Source organism: Pempheris klunzingeri, chromosome 20, assembly GCF_042242105.1.
Source record: "Pempheris klunzingeri isolate RE-2024b chromosome 20, fPemKlu1.hap1, whole genome shotgun sequence".
Lineage (NCBI taxonomy): Eukaryota > Metazoa > Chordata > Actinopteri > Acropomatiformes > Pempheridae > Pempheris > Pempheris klunzingeri.
The window spans coordinates 17,443,001-17,458,701 of NC_092031.1; positions in this window are offsets into that span (position 1 = coordinate 17,443,001).

A 15,701-nucleotide genomic window follows, 5' to 3' on the forward strand; every position below is an offset into this window, starting at 1 on the left:
ATAAAGCCAAACATGGATGGCTAGAAATCCTCCGCTGCGGAATTAGAAGACAAAAGGAGTCAAGGAACTGGGCAGCTGGATTGAAGGTACAAGGTTCATTTATTTGTCAATGTGCTTCACTGGGTGTCACAACGGGGTGTGCAACTGCTGCTGCAGTTTGTGTGTCAAGCAAAGTCTCCCTGGATAAAAAAAACTAAATTTAAAAAATATATTTAAGTCTGTGCAAAACTGCTTATTATTCAAAAGACACATTCATGAAATATGTTGAATTAATCACTTGTGCATACATACAGTAGATGTGTGCTACAGGAGCACTGATGTGAATTTTAAAGACAGTGATGACAAATCTCCCATCTCCCGCACACATTCAGCTACGTGTTGAAATGCATGAAAATTTAAAGAGACTCTTGAACAACTTCTAGTTGTCTTTGCATATGAATGAGCAGCGGCTGGCCCTCAGATAAGAGCTGATGCGGGATGCTGCAGCTCAGACCGTGTGGACAGTCCTTGCCTGGGGAGCATTTGCATTGTAAATGGGGATTTTTTTTGCCAGCAGTACAGCAGAGTGTGTTGGTACAGTATGTATGTATGTATGTATGTGTGTGTGTGTTTCTTTTTAGCTCTAACATCTCATGCTTTGGCGATTGAATGATGATGTCCCAAGGTGGCCTGGCCTTGAAAGTGAGAAGACAAGAAACGTCAACTTTATTTTCTATGCATTCACTTTTTTATTGATCGATACTTTTTAAATCCCCAATATACACAAGTTAAAGTTACATCTCCCTTTTTCTTACAGTGTTGCCTTAAGCACTCCTGAAGAAGGTGGAATCGCTTACATTTTGAAGTTCTAACTTTGTCTTCAAATAGCCTGAACTCAGTGAAGCAGTCCCAGGTGTCTGTGAATACATTAAGTGAAGGTCCAGACTGGCGTCTCCACCCTCAGTCCTTACCTTGAATAAACTCAATAAACTGCCTGACTCACCGGACAAAAAACCATTTCAAACACAATTGTATTCACTGTCACTGAATCTCCTGCATGCGCCTCCTTACTCACTTTTTCCATTCATTTTATCTCCTATTACATTCCCCACTGTTTTTTCTCTCACCTGTCTCAACCTCTTTATATTCTCATTTCAGCATTTCATGGCTGTGGCAGCAAGGCGTCTGAGATGTGCTGGAATGTTCTGAACTCCTGTATCATGGTTACTGTTGAGCGTGGTAGGTGTGTGTGATTAGAGCTCCGCAGACAGAATAACACCCCATCAGCCTCAATAAATCAAAGCAATCAGGCTCGTGTTCTTCAAATAACAATTTCTGTCCTTGTCAGCAGGGTCGGAAATTAGTGACACAACACAACAACTCGAGGAAGAATTAATTAACTCAAGACATTCTTGTTTATCAGCATTAGTCGGTGTTTGGCAGAGGCCGCCTGGGACATCATTCACAACAGGTGGAGCAGAATGAGATCAGAGGAGGCCTTTATGAGGCCAAAACAAGGCAAACTGAATATATGGCAGCTCCTCCCAGCACAGGCCTGAAGCTCTGCTCATATTACAGAGTGAGAGAGTAAATTATATGGTTAAACCACTGCAGTCTACATTAAATTCTGCAGTTTAATACACATATCAAATGTGGGTCAAACAAATTAAATTTCTCGGTGCAAGGTGTGCTGTGGATAAAGAATGCATTTATATGTCACCTTCACAGAAGCACCTCGGTGCAGAAGCCTAAAAGCTCTGCTGTGTGCGTGCCCTTGCAGAATGGCAATGGTAATTTGTTATTTATTATTTATACAGCAAAAGTTATTACAGGTAAAGTCAAAGTGCTTTAGATTAAAAGGTGAAAACGAAGGGTTTCACATAAGCACTAGCAACATACATGAGTAGAAAACAGAAGCACAGAGCAGTGATCCTACACACACCCAACACTCATTACCATCAACAAAATACAACCATACGAACACACACACATATACACTAATCAACTGTACACCTGTGAGAATAAGGAAAGTTTTGAGTTTATTTTTAAATGTGGATATTGGCATGATGGACCTTAGACCATCAGGCAGCTTCTTCAGAGAGCAGGACCACAGGAACTAAAGGCATCCTCATGGGACCTGGATCTAATTGTGGGTACAGCTAGAAGGCTTCTGTCTGGTTACCTGAGGGGCCTGATCAGGATTTAATCAGGGCAAGTCAGGAAATGTACTGAGGAGCCAACCATTAAGTGCTGTATAGACTATTAGCCGGGTTTTGAAGGTGATTCGATCCAGTACCAGGAGCTGATGAAGGGATTTCAGTACCAGAATAATGTGTTCAGATTTTCGTGCGTGTCTCTGCCGCTTTGCTCTGAATGAGCTGAAGACGTCCAACTGATCGCTTGGATAATCCTGCGAATGCAGCGTTACTATAGTCTAAGCTGCTTGAGATGAATGTATGAACCAGTTTCTGAGAGTTGGTATGAGACATGAAGCCTTTGAGTTTTGGTATGTTTTTTTTAAGTGATAAAACTGTTCTGGTGATTTTCAAAATGAAGGTCAGCATCCAAAATAATTCCAAGGTTACTGACTTGCTCAATGTATTTTCAGAGCCAGCAGCAGGGACACTACAGGTGCACCATCGGGCATGGTTGGCAACACTGTGAGCATTGAGCAAAAATGTACTAAATAAATAGAGACAGGTACAGTTGCAGTGTGCAGGACTAGGTAGATAATCGTATCATGCCTAGAATTAGACATAATAGGATAATTTCTTACGTTTATGCTTCAACAGATTTTCTTTTTATCATAAAAACTCTGTTGGTGTTAAAATTGCTGCCAAAAATGTCCTGCTTGCGTAACAGGCCCCTCTACCTTAAAGTCCTGGGCTGAATTTCCCAGCACATCCCTGTAAGCAGCTTATGTTTCAGCTGAAGTACAGTGAAGACTATCTGGAGGTTCACCGAGAACAGGGTTTCTCTCACTGCCTGATGAGTCATGATGAAGTTTTAGTTGAGGAGTTGCAGTGGCTCCCACATTGTGAATGAAACTCACTGGGGAGAGGTATTGTTGCAAATGTATTTGTGTCACCCCGCACGTATTATTACTGGTGTAGGAGTGAAATAAGAGCACATAATGAACAGTTCCTAAAGCCCCTGAAGAAATGTGGCAGCACATTTTGTGAAATCCTCTTAAATAATGATCAAAGTTACTTTGATGCACAAATGTCTGGCTGTGAAGATGCCTGAGTGTGTGATGCTGAAACAGAGCTCTTTTCATACCGACATTAATCTGATCTTCTTCTTCTTCTTCATCTGAAACACCTTTGTCTCAACTTTTCTAACTTTGATCCTTTAGCATCCAATTGAGCAGCCCCGATGCTTTCCTCTATCGACTGACCAACAGTCCCATTGAAGCGGCTAAACCAGCACGTCATATCAAGTTTAGTTCATGTGTTTTATGTATTTCCTCTTTTATCGTGATTCAACCTCTCCCTCTTGTTTCAGGCCCCTTTACTTCCTGCCCATGTGTCCCCACCCAAATTGTTTCCACCTGTGTTCCCTTCCCTGGTGTATATATTGCAGAGGGTTCCACCATCTTTAGTCAATGTTAGTATCTTGTTGAGGGTTTTGGAGGCTAGTCAGTATTTGTCAGTAAGTATTTTTTGGATTTCGTCTGTTTCTGGTGTCTTTGGTGATCGTGTTCTGCACCTTTTCCACCATCTGTTTGCCTCGCGGCAAGCATTTCAGCCAATTTTCTTGTGTGTGCTTCTGGTTGAAACAACATGAAGCCGTGATTTGAAACATCCATCTGAAATCAACCCGCGTTCATAACTGACTCTGTGGAGTCTGGGGGCACATACGAGGTGCATCTGTACACCTGAGACTTATATGATTTCGCATATAGCTCAGTGAATTATCTGATGGATTGCATAGCTGTGCCCTGTGGGGGGATCAGTGGAGGTTTCTGAACTAGTCGCATTGATTCATGTTTATGCGGTGCAGTCCAATTACAAAAGTAGATGACTCACAGTTGAGCCACAGCGGAGATTGAGGGTGCCGGTAATAACACAGACTCACAGCCTACAGGTAGATGCTCTGGCGTCGGTGAGGCCTATAAAACATTGCAATGCCGAGCAGCAGCAGTGTTTTTAAACCAAGCAGTAGGAGGGAGTAATCTCTTCAAACTGCATATGAATTCTGAATATGTAGACAAGGGATAAGACTTTGTATTGCGTGACCAATCGCAGTCCGTGTGGAGATCAAAAGAGGCAGAACGCATTGGCTATCGGCTGGTGAGTTAGCTTTTTATTTTTTAATATATCTGAATTAACATGCAGACTTCTGTTTTATAGAAATTAACCAAAATGTTCAGGACACAGAAAAGGAAGTCTTGGCTCAGCTGGCTAGCCAGACAACAGCCGATGGGTTTTGAGACTGAGGTAGGAGTCTTAGTTTCAGTGGGGAATGGGCTGTATTCATGTGACCTGATCAACTGTTTAAATGGCACTTTAGTGAGGCAGACTGTGTGTGGAGGCTGAGTAACCAGACTGTAATTGCCATGTGCAGGTACCATGGAAACCACTTAGAGTGATCATGTCTGCCCTGTTAACTGTATCACTATAGGTAGATCATTATTGTCACCGTTTTTTTTCTTTTTCTTTATTCTTCAAGCAGATTGCCCATCTAATTATTATAGAGAAATGAAATGGACAGACTTGCCATTTATTACGTTGCTCATTACGTGACTGGGCATCATCCCGTCCACTTTAAACCCCGGCTGTTTTTCCCCTTCATACAGGAGTGTAACCGGGCCGGAGCTGTGGAGCCTGTGTGTTTGGGTGAGTCCGAAGCAAAACAACAGAATTTACAAATCACCTGAACCTGAGAGAGTGACTTTCTTTTTCCCTTCATGATTTCAAATATGCAACCAGCAACCAGCAACCAGCCTCAGGTAGGGCTGGCAAAGGATCATAGGAGTAAAGTAAAAAAAAATGTTTCCATGTGTTGTGTATGTATGAAAGGAATTAGAATGATCACTGTAAGCGGGTCACTTGATTACTTAGCAAATGATCTAAACAGAATTTGGGTGGGAGTGATGCACATAAGCGGTTAATGGAACACTACAAGCAGTTTACACTGTACAAAGCAACAGTTTGATGTACACAGGGCTGACTTTTGGACTTTTGTTTAAAAATCAAAGACATTTTCTAACACAGTTGTTGGTCTTTTGTTGTGATTCAACCCAGAGATTTTCATGAAAGAATAGTCTCCTCCAGCTTCGATTCTTCCTGAATGATGTGTGAATGGATGTAATGTAAAAGCGCTTTTACACTGAAATGACTAGACGTGCACGATACAAATACAGACCATTTACTGCAGAATGCACAGGACATTTACTACTTTGCTTGCAAGCAGTATCATATTTGACTATGATCAATGTCATCCGTTCAAGCTCAGTAAGAGCTGATAATGGAGGCTACATCATTTTCAGTTAAAACCATTTGCGCATGTAGGGACAGGCTGTGAGAAGACAGGAGGGTGATGATAAACTGTTACCAGGCATGAAATCGCTCTGCTGTTTTTACACCGTGGTGCTGTTGGATAAATTATGTTGCCTTGCAGGGAACTGGTATCTCCAGAAAAAAAAAAAAACTTTTAGGAATGAAAAGCTTTGCTTGAAATCAAAGCCACGCCAGAAATGCAGGGTTTGCGGCTGATGCCCATCCAAGGATGAACATTTTAAACATACAGTGGTGTGAAAAAGTATTTGCCCCCTTACAGATTTCTTCTGTTTTTGCTTCATTGTCACACTTACACGTTTCAGATCATCAAACAAATTTTAATATCACACAAAGATAACCTGAGTAAATACAAAAAGCAGTTTTCAAATGATGATTTTATTTATTAAGGGAAAAAAGCTATCCAAACCAACCTGGCCCTATGTGAAAAAGTAATTGCCCCCCCTTGTTAAATCATGAATTAACTGTGATTAACCACATGTTTGAAAGCTGAGTTCAATTTCACTAGCCACACCCAGGCCTGATTACTGCCAGAGCTGTAGAATCAAGAAGTCACTTAAATAGACAATATGAAGTAGGCTGAAAGATCTCAAAATGCAACACATCATGCCCCGATCTAAAGCAATTCAAGAACAGACAAGAAACAAAGTCATTGACATCTATCAGTCTGGAAAGGGTTACAAAGCCATTTCTAAGGCTTTGGGACTCCAGCCATTATCCACGAATGGAGATAACATGGAACAGTGGTGAACCTTCCCAGGACTACCGGCCTACCAAAATGACGAGTGCATCGACAACTCATGCAGGAGGTCACAAAAGAACCTCGAACAACATCTAAAGCACTGCAGGCCTCACTTAAGGTCAGGGTCCATGATTCAACAATAAGAAAGACACTGGGCAAAAATGGCCTCCATGGGAGAGTTCCAAGGTGAAAACCACTGCTGACCAAAAAGAACACAAAGGCACATCTCACACTTGCTAAAAAACATCTTGATGATCCCCCACACTTTTGGGAAAATATTCTGTGGACTGACGAGACAAAAGTGGAACTTTTTGGAAGGTGTGCGTCCTGTTACATCTGGCGTAAAACTAACACAGCATTTCGGAGAAAGAACATCATACCGACAGTCAAACATGGTGGTGGTAGTGTGATGGTCTGGGGCTGCTTTGCTGCTTCAGGACCTGGACAACTTGCCGTAATTGATGGAACCAGGAATTCTGCTCTCTACCAGAAAATCCTGAAGGAGAATGTCCGGCCATCAGTTCGTGACCTCAAGCACAAGCTCACTTGGGTTATGCAGCAGGACAATGATCCAAAGCACACCAGCAAGTCCACCTCCGAATAGCTAAAAAAAAACAAAGTGAAGGTTTTGGAGTGACCTAGTCCAAGTCTGGACTTAAATCCAATTGAGATGCTGTGGCATGACCTTAAACAGGCCGTTCATGCTCAAAAACCCTCCAATGTGGCTGAATTAAGACAATTCTGCAAAGAAGAGTGGGCCAAAATTCCCCCACAGCGATGTGAAAGACTCATTGCCAGTTACTGCAAACGCTTGATTGCAGTTGTTGCCACCAAGGGTGGCACAACCAGTTATTAGGTTTAGGGGGCAATTACTTTTTCACATAGGGCCAGGTTGGTTTGGATAGCTTTTGTCCCTTAATAAATAAAATCATCATTTAAAAACTGCTTTTTGTATTTACTCAGGTCATCTTTGTTATCTGTAAGGGGGCAAATACTTTTTCACACCACTGTAAATGGTAAACCAGTTTAATTAATCATTTTAGTGTAATCTATAACTGTGCTATATTTCATCATCAGTTTTAATTAAATTCGCTGAAAGCCTGTGAGTTCATAAATAGTAGAGGATGATTTGAATCATTAATGAAAAGCATTTGTGCACCAATGAATGAACACTACTATAGAATCCAGATTAACAGTCTGAACTCCAGAATGCAACCACAATAATTAATCCCAACTCGCAACATAACAGAGATTCTTGAGATCAAGGAGATCAAGGATCCCCCCCCACCCGCTATCTATCTAATGAGCAGTGTTCGGAGAAGTAAAGGATAAAGCTCACACTGCAACAGACTCATCTGGAAACTGATGAGAAGTTTGCCGTTCACTTTTAACACAGAGATATATACATTATCTACATTTACGTGTAAAGGCTCCAAGCTTGTCGTCTCTGCACGGCTGTGGAAAAGTTCATCAAGGGTATTGTGACGTTGTGAGCGCAGGCTGTAGAAACGATTTGACAGATGCCACGGAGTAAGCAGGGGTATAATTCAGCCGAGAGTGTCGTCATGACCATATTCTGACCTCAACACGTCCTCTGAGTGATCATAAAGGAAAGTGACTTCACCTAGAAGTGTGGAAAATACCAGAAAAATTGGTTTTGATTCGATACCAAGAAATACTGGGGCCAGTGTTATTGTTGAAAGCAGCTAATGCAACATGACTTATGGGAGAGCCATTAGTTATGATTTACAGAGGAAAATACCATAATTAACTGGCCTCCTCTGAAAACACTTCCATTACTACCTGAGCCTTTCCTCGTACTATTCTCTGCTAATCACTGACTCAGAGGCAACACATTACTCAAGTCTCTGGACTACTGATAGAGATCCATCCTCCGATCAGAGAGTGGCATGTATTCGCCAACCGTCCTCTGAGGTGAAACACTTCCCAAGTGTTCATAAAAATCAGTGGTCTGGTCACCAAAATGTAAAGGTTACATTAAGTCTTTAAAAAGACTTTATAAATATGTAGTTTATCTAATGGTGTTTTTTTGGAACTGTTGGGGACTATTTTCAGATGTGCTTTAGTTCGTTAGTTAATTGAGCTCTGTGGCACAGAGGAACAAGATATAACAGGCTTTGGATACACACACAATATGTGTTACTAGATACATTGATCAGTCTTTTCCTTTAAGGAATTGTTTACTCATTGAGTATTGATCTGTAGTTGCTTCACTTCCACTCCATCACACCTCTGTAATGTTTAACCTGAGTGACACTCCGGTCCTGAATAGTTCATTTCTCTCTTTATGCCGTTCACAGCCTCAAGACAGGAAGTCTGCAGGAAAATTATTCAGGTCCGTGCCACTGTAACTTTTCATCAACTCCACTGCTTATTTCATTTAGACCAGTTTAATGAGAGAGAGCCCTGCTAATGTTCATTATTGAAACACACTCACACAGAGGCAGAGACCCGGAGAGCGAGACTCTCCACTGCCTGGTTGTGCAAGCCACCGTGATACTCAGCAGATCAGATGACTGACAAACTGCTGCCACTGCTTTCTGTTGGGCCAAGGTAAACTTTTAATGCAGTTTACCAAGAGTTATTTAGCGGAGGCATTCTACATTGTGCAGCCGCATTTGAAGGAGACTGGTGGCTTGTGCAATTTAAAGTGTGTTTGCATAAAGTGGCTTTGACAGTCCAAACAGATGAGACATCACAGGGTGTAGCTCATATATTATTCGAAGGAGAGGGTACTGCCAGATTTGGTTTAAAAAGATGTTGTCTTGCATGAATGAGAAGAATCAATCCAATAATGTAAATGCAGATGGAATTTTGCAATTTGGTGCGGCGTCCTCTCGTGACCTGCGGTGCGACTGAGAACAGGAGATGGTCAGCTGCCATGTTAAAGCTGAACACGTGTCTCAGTTGCAATTGAAGTCAGGGGTGCAGCCGAGTGGCAGACAAACAGGCACTCTGGAAATTAGAAACCACCCCAAGGCGTGCCAGGTGAGGCGTACCTAACACACCCCTATAATTATAAAAATGGTGTCTCTGGTGTCTTTGCCTCCAGCTGTCAAAACTCTGTCTGACTGACTGAAACTTCATCTGTTCATGTCCATTTTTCTTGTCTACTCCTGCTCTCATACCACTCAAAGCTCTCCGCCACAGTCCATTATTCACTCAGTTTCTCTCAACAAACTGAACTGGGGTGTTCAAAATCTCTCCGCTTTTGATGCCACTTCTCAACTAGAATGTCCTTTATTCTTTGCAGTCAGTGCAGCGTTATTGAGAAATCCTGATGACATTTTTCAGCGTTGTGCATATAAAGGTGTAGCAGAATGAGAGCTTTCTTTAGCGCGCTATGAATTATGAAAGTGAAGAAGTTCCCTCGTGTGCACTCATGTACAGGATCTTCTCCAATAAGGTCATTTCACACAAGCAGAGATGTTCTGTTTTTTAAGATCTAGTTTGTTGCGGAAAGGTTGAAATGTTTATTTGACAAAGGAATGCAAATCTGCGCATTTTAATGTGTTTTTTTTTCACTATAGGTCAACAGTCTGTTCCTAGTACTAAACAGGGTGTATCCTGTTGAGGAAAGTTTCATATCTTGCTCAAATCAACAACTTAAAGAGACACATGGGACACAAGCGGCCCTGCAGGCAGGCACGTCCACAATAGCCCCAGAGCTCAGTAAATACAGTGAATCATTTTTAAAAGTCATGATGGGTATTCGCTTAAGAAAAAAAGGCTAATTGGAACCATCTTAATGTCATAATTTTCCAGTGATTACGTAGAGTTAGCTGGAATTGGGCAGAATTTTGAAGAAGAGGGTTTCTAATGGCAGCTCTAACAACAAGGAGGATGAGTGTGTGTTGACAGTCTGTGGCTTAATTGTATCCGTGTATGGAGGTGAAAGTGTGTCAGGGAGACAACAGCTGCCAGCGGAGGTGATCTACTGGACCAATTCCAAAAGGCTTTTGAAGCTACCAGACATTTTGCCACCAAATGGCAATGACTGGCAACTAGCTAATAAACAAAGTAAGGCATTTAGCAGCTAATGAGCCAGATATTTCTTTTAGGAGTTGGTGGAGACCGAACCGGGGCTAAAAGGAGAGTGAAAATCAGACCGTGTATGGTAGATGGTTAGAAAGGGTTACATGTTCATAAGGTGATAACTTGTCAGCGTTGTGTTTACAGCTTGCTCTGCTGCCCCACGGTGCCCCAAAGAATCAGTTATTACAGCCTCAACCTGCTCCTCTTCGTCTTGTAACACAAATTGACTTAACTGTCAAAGAATCACTGCTTTAAGTGTTAAAAGATACCGAACACTAAGCTCCCGCAGTATTGAAGGACGGCTCTGAAAGGTTAGCAGCGTAGAACCACATCAGTAAAAATGGATTAAATGAATGTAGCACAGTGTCTCCTTTATTGTCCCACTACATGGGGGCACCAAAGTCACACAGTGTCAAATTCTTCAGCTAAAATAAAAGCAGTGACAACAACAAAGGGAACAGAAATGTACAAAGGCCCCTCTAACAACAGCTTCACACCTCTGATAACAAAATATACAGACAGGGACAAGTTGGAGGAAGGACACGATTAAATACATAAAACAGTTGCCAACTTTTCTACACAGGGCTCACTGAATGGCTTGCTGAGTATGAAAGTGAAGTGAATCATATGCGTTGGCCTTCATCGTCAGCAGATTGCAACCCAAATGAGCAGCTACAGAATAATGTGCTGGCATCAAAGCACCGATGAAGTAATATAAATTTGGAAGAATGGGCGCACCATCTCTTCTTGGAGAATCCATGCCAAGGCTCCTCAGATACCTCACTGAGACGCTACATGTTTGTTTTTCCTTTAGACTGTCTCCCATCTATGTTCACTTCCCTGACGTCTCCGTCTGCTGTTCAGCTCTGGGCCCCCAGAAGAATTAAGATTTCTCACTGCAACTTCAGCATTCCCTCCCCCAAAATATGCGATTGTCATAACATTTGGTAATGAGTATCTGAAACTGTATGCTGAGGTTCGACCCCATCCACCACAGCCTGATGTCATGTCTCCTTACGGCCCCATCCGGGACGTCTCATCCACTGTGTGGGAGACAGTCACGGATTCTTCCCATAGAAAAGCTCCTGGAGGCGTTTGCGCGTGTTACGTGGGAAAGTTAACCCAACGTGCGTTTGTCAAAGCAGCATGGTCCTCGTCTTTAAAGTGCTTTCTCTTAAAAAAAAAAAAATTGTGCATAAATATCTTAAGTCTTCTCATGGTCTCATTGTTGCCCCCTTGTAACCAAATGTAATTTGTATCAAAAAAAATAAAAAGTTTACTGTCAGAGGCTAATCATATCAGTGCCCAAACATGTTCAGCATTAAACCGCCCACTTTTTTACACAACTCTCTGACATTGCTTGTGTGTGTGTGTGTGTGTGTGTGTGTGTGTCTGTGTGTGTGTTTGGGTGTGACCCTGCATCTCATCCGATTCTATCGCTCATCTCCTTCCTGTCATCTCCTTCCTTCATGGCCGTTGTTCCCGTTGCCCCTTTGACCCCTCACACCCCAAACCAGGACGACAGATGGAGGAGATAGTGCAGCTGCAGCAAGTCGCTGCTATTGCAGCGTCAGTGAAAGAAGCAACATGCGACCCGGAGGTATGAGAGGTACGAGTTTGGCGACACGTGCACGTGCTTACATCTTGTTACTGGCTTTATTTTTTATTGCAAACTTAAAAGTGAATCTCTAACAATGCTGGAAAGGTAATTATTTCCACTCATAGGTGAAGGTTTATGTGTGAGTGGGTGAATCTGCTCTGATTCTGTCTCTTCTGTATCACTCTGACATTTGACTGTGTGTGTGCGTGGGCCCTTTGCTGTGTACAGAGGGATATAAAAAAAGATTTAAGGTCGCCCATATTTTACAAGGCTACATTCAGTACCAGGCATTAAAATGACAAACAGCCACACACACACACACACACACACACACACAGTATACACACTCCCACCAGTCTACCCTCTGGGGCTCGACTGCAGAAATAGCCTCGTCACTGTGCTGAAGTCGTGTTCCACTCAGCATATTGAAGATTATGAGGGATCAATTGTGTCTCAGCTGCTCCCCCATTAACCTTTTACCGGCTCATCACCTCTCTTCTTACTTTCTCTTCCAGAAAACTGTTCTGTCTCTCTCCCTTGATCTTTTTTTTTCCAGCTTCCCCTCTCTCACCCACACACACACACACACGAGCATCACGACGGATCTCCTGGAACCTCCTTCCATCCATTAGCTTTGCCATACTTAGATTTAACAAACACAAACCTGGAAAAATGCAGAATTGGAGCTACGTCATTTCTATCAATTTGTCACCGCATTTTAAAGACTTTTTTTTTTTTTTATTCAGGGGTGTTTCAGTACGAGGCACTTTCCCAACTTACTTATAACTGGCTGCACCAGGGATCAAATTAACAACCTTCCTGTCACGAGCTCACTTCTCCAACACTTAGGTCACCCCTGCCTTGGATACAGATGCAGACTATAAAACATACTCCTACATACCATTAAGAGTCCTGTAAAGATCAGAAATTATTTTCTTATAAAATTGCAAGTAATCAGCTAATTGAAATTAATATTAAAATCACTGCCAGCACAAAAAGAGATGTTCAACAAATAATAAATGAATGAAGCCATTACATGATGCTTTTTCCACTACCTGGCAGGTCAGTGGAATAGATTATCATGTGTATATATATATATATTGTACAGGCATCACTCCCACAAGGACATGTCAAGATCAGCACAGCACAGAGGGGGGAGTGACGAGACTAACCTCTCCCCCTAAGGGAAGGTTGCAGAGGGTCAGCCAGGGGCTTTTCAAATATTCTATGAACGGCAGCAGTAACTGCAAACAACAGCATAGCTCTCGGATGAGCAGTGTGGCCACAGGATAACAGCATAAGAGTGAGCGTGTGCGTATCTCACTGGAATAGTTTTTGTGTGAGGTTACATGAGGCTTTAGACTTTTATTGTCTTAACAGGGTAAAATCTGGTTTCTTGAGACATTAAAACTATGTTTACGTGTTCATTTTCAACATCTGAACATGATCCTTTGTGCCTGATATCACAGCTAATGAATAGTCATGTGGTACCTTAATGTATCCAGAAAGCACATGACCACCTATAAATGTCCACATATAATACCAACGATGGCATCGGTAAGACATTATATTCAAAGAGGGTCGGCCTTCCTCCACCAGCCATGATTTACTTTCCCTCTGAACGCTGGCCTTAGAGCATTTTAAGTCATATAATACACCTCATGGTGCAACCTGGACACCTCGTCAGTGATGGACCTGGCGTCATAGGGTGTTTTGGGTCTTATCATCAGACACCCTCTTCCAGGCGACCCAGCCGGGGGTGATCAGGCTCCGACCTGTGTCCAGGTAGCTAAATGCGCCACTCATCACCCTTCTTAATCCAGAGCCACCGGGAAGCCTTTTCAGCGGCTTCCAAGATGTTCTTGGTGGCTCGTCATCTCTGCTGCCCACAGATCCCTAAGAGAGATCGCCCTGCAAAGCCCCTGCAGCCTACTTCGACCGGCTCACAGCGGGCCTTCCACCCCTGCCTTCGGCAGTCTGCTACAAGGGATGCGTATTTCACACTCTTCCTTTCTTGCGCCTCTTCTATTCTGTCTTCCCAGGGGACTGTTAATTCCAACAGCACCACTTGCTTGGTTGCCTAGGACATCAGGACCATGTCTTGCCTGAGCATGGTAGATGTAATCTTGTCCGGGAACTTCAGCTGCCTTCCTAGGTCGACCAAGAACTGCCAGTCTCTTGCTGTTACGAGAAGACCTCCCTGGGTCTTCAGTCGGGGTTGAGGCTTCTCCCGGCACGCTTATCATGCGGGTCAGTGCAGTTTTTATGAGGATAAGTCAGAGCCATTGGGAGTCAACCAGACGCATCAGCAAAACATTAAGTATTTGATGAACACAGGTGACGGCTGTGAAGTGCAGATTAATAGCAATGTTTCAAAATTAGTCCGTAAAATATCACTCAATGAACCCTTTGACATTTAAAAGGGTAATTAACATAATTCCCCTCAGTATGACTGACAGTAATGAGTCAGTTTGTGTCTTATCAATTCACTGCAAATATGTAAACCTGACAATTAATTAGCAAACCAAACCTTATTTCAAGGTGTCACTGGCACATGCAGTGATAAGCACACTAATCATCACTATAAAGTGCAGATGTCACCAGATTTACTTTAAGGACTCTGAGGCCCCCCCCCCACACTTCGTTGTCACCGAGCTGGAAGTAAAAACATACTTATAATCCTTCCATGTTCTGTTCATCAGCACTTGAATCTGCATCAAGTAGCTCTCAGTGGTAAAACAGTGGCCGCCGCGCCCCTTCGCTGCGGCTTCTTGGTCCACGTCGACTGACTCGCTGCTTGACGGCCTTCATCTCAACAGTTGACCTCACTGAATATTTACACTTGTTGCACTGAGAAGAGCACTGTGCACTACGAGTGCTGTCGGGATCCGACTCGGGCTTCAGCAGGGACGATGCTGCACCCGAGGGAGCTCGAGAGAGGAAGAGGCCGTTCCGATTCCAGAAGCGAGCATTCATCGATGACGAAGGGGATGAGCAGGCTCCGCTGGCACTTGAGAGGATCCACGAGCGCCTGCAGGCTGCTCCCCTCATTACAAGCACACAGCACACGCTCATTACGAGAGGAAATGTCTCATTTAGAAAGTCTTTCAGCTTTCAACTTCTTTTTCCCCTGTTTTTGCTCAGATAAACATCAAACAACACTGAGTGCTTCACTGATGATGAAAGCATCAGGTGATTAGCAGAGGAGGAGGGGGGCAGCAAGACAAAACACAATCTGTGTCCGTTTAATTTTTCCTTCTCCCGTTTCTCTCCTCTTATTACCAGTCTCCACTCACTCGCCGAGCCGTTCAAGCCTGCGGCACATGATGCTCCTGCAGCTGACAGGCTCAGTCACCACTCACCCAGCCCGTCTCATTCCACTGTGCGGTGATAGAGCAGGTTAAGAGGGGCCCGTGAGCTGCTGCAGAGGTCAGACCGTTCCGGTACACCGACCACGGCCTCTCTCCTGTCCGCCGCCGCTCGCTGTCAAAAAACACACTCACACAGCACATGAAAAACAAGTTGCAAGAAATAAACAGACAGGGTGATGGCTGTGTGTGTGTGTGTGTGTGTGTGTGTCTGTGTGCTGGAGGATTATCTTGGGTGTTGCAGATAAAGGACTGGTGTCTGCTGGGGAAAAGGATTATGACTCAGCTAGAGTAAAATGTGGAGAACAAATATGATAATTAAATTTGTGCATTTGAGCAGTTTGCCAAAGTGAGTCTCTCGCAGGGAAAATAAGACTCAGAGACGCTGTGATGTGATGGTTTATTTCTATTGACTCTCTGATTTTAAGTTATTATTC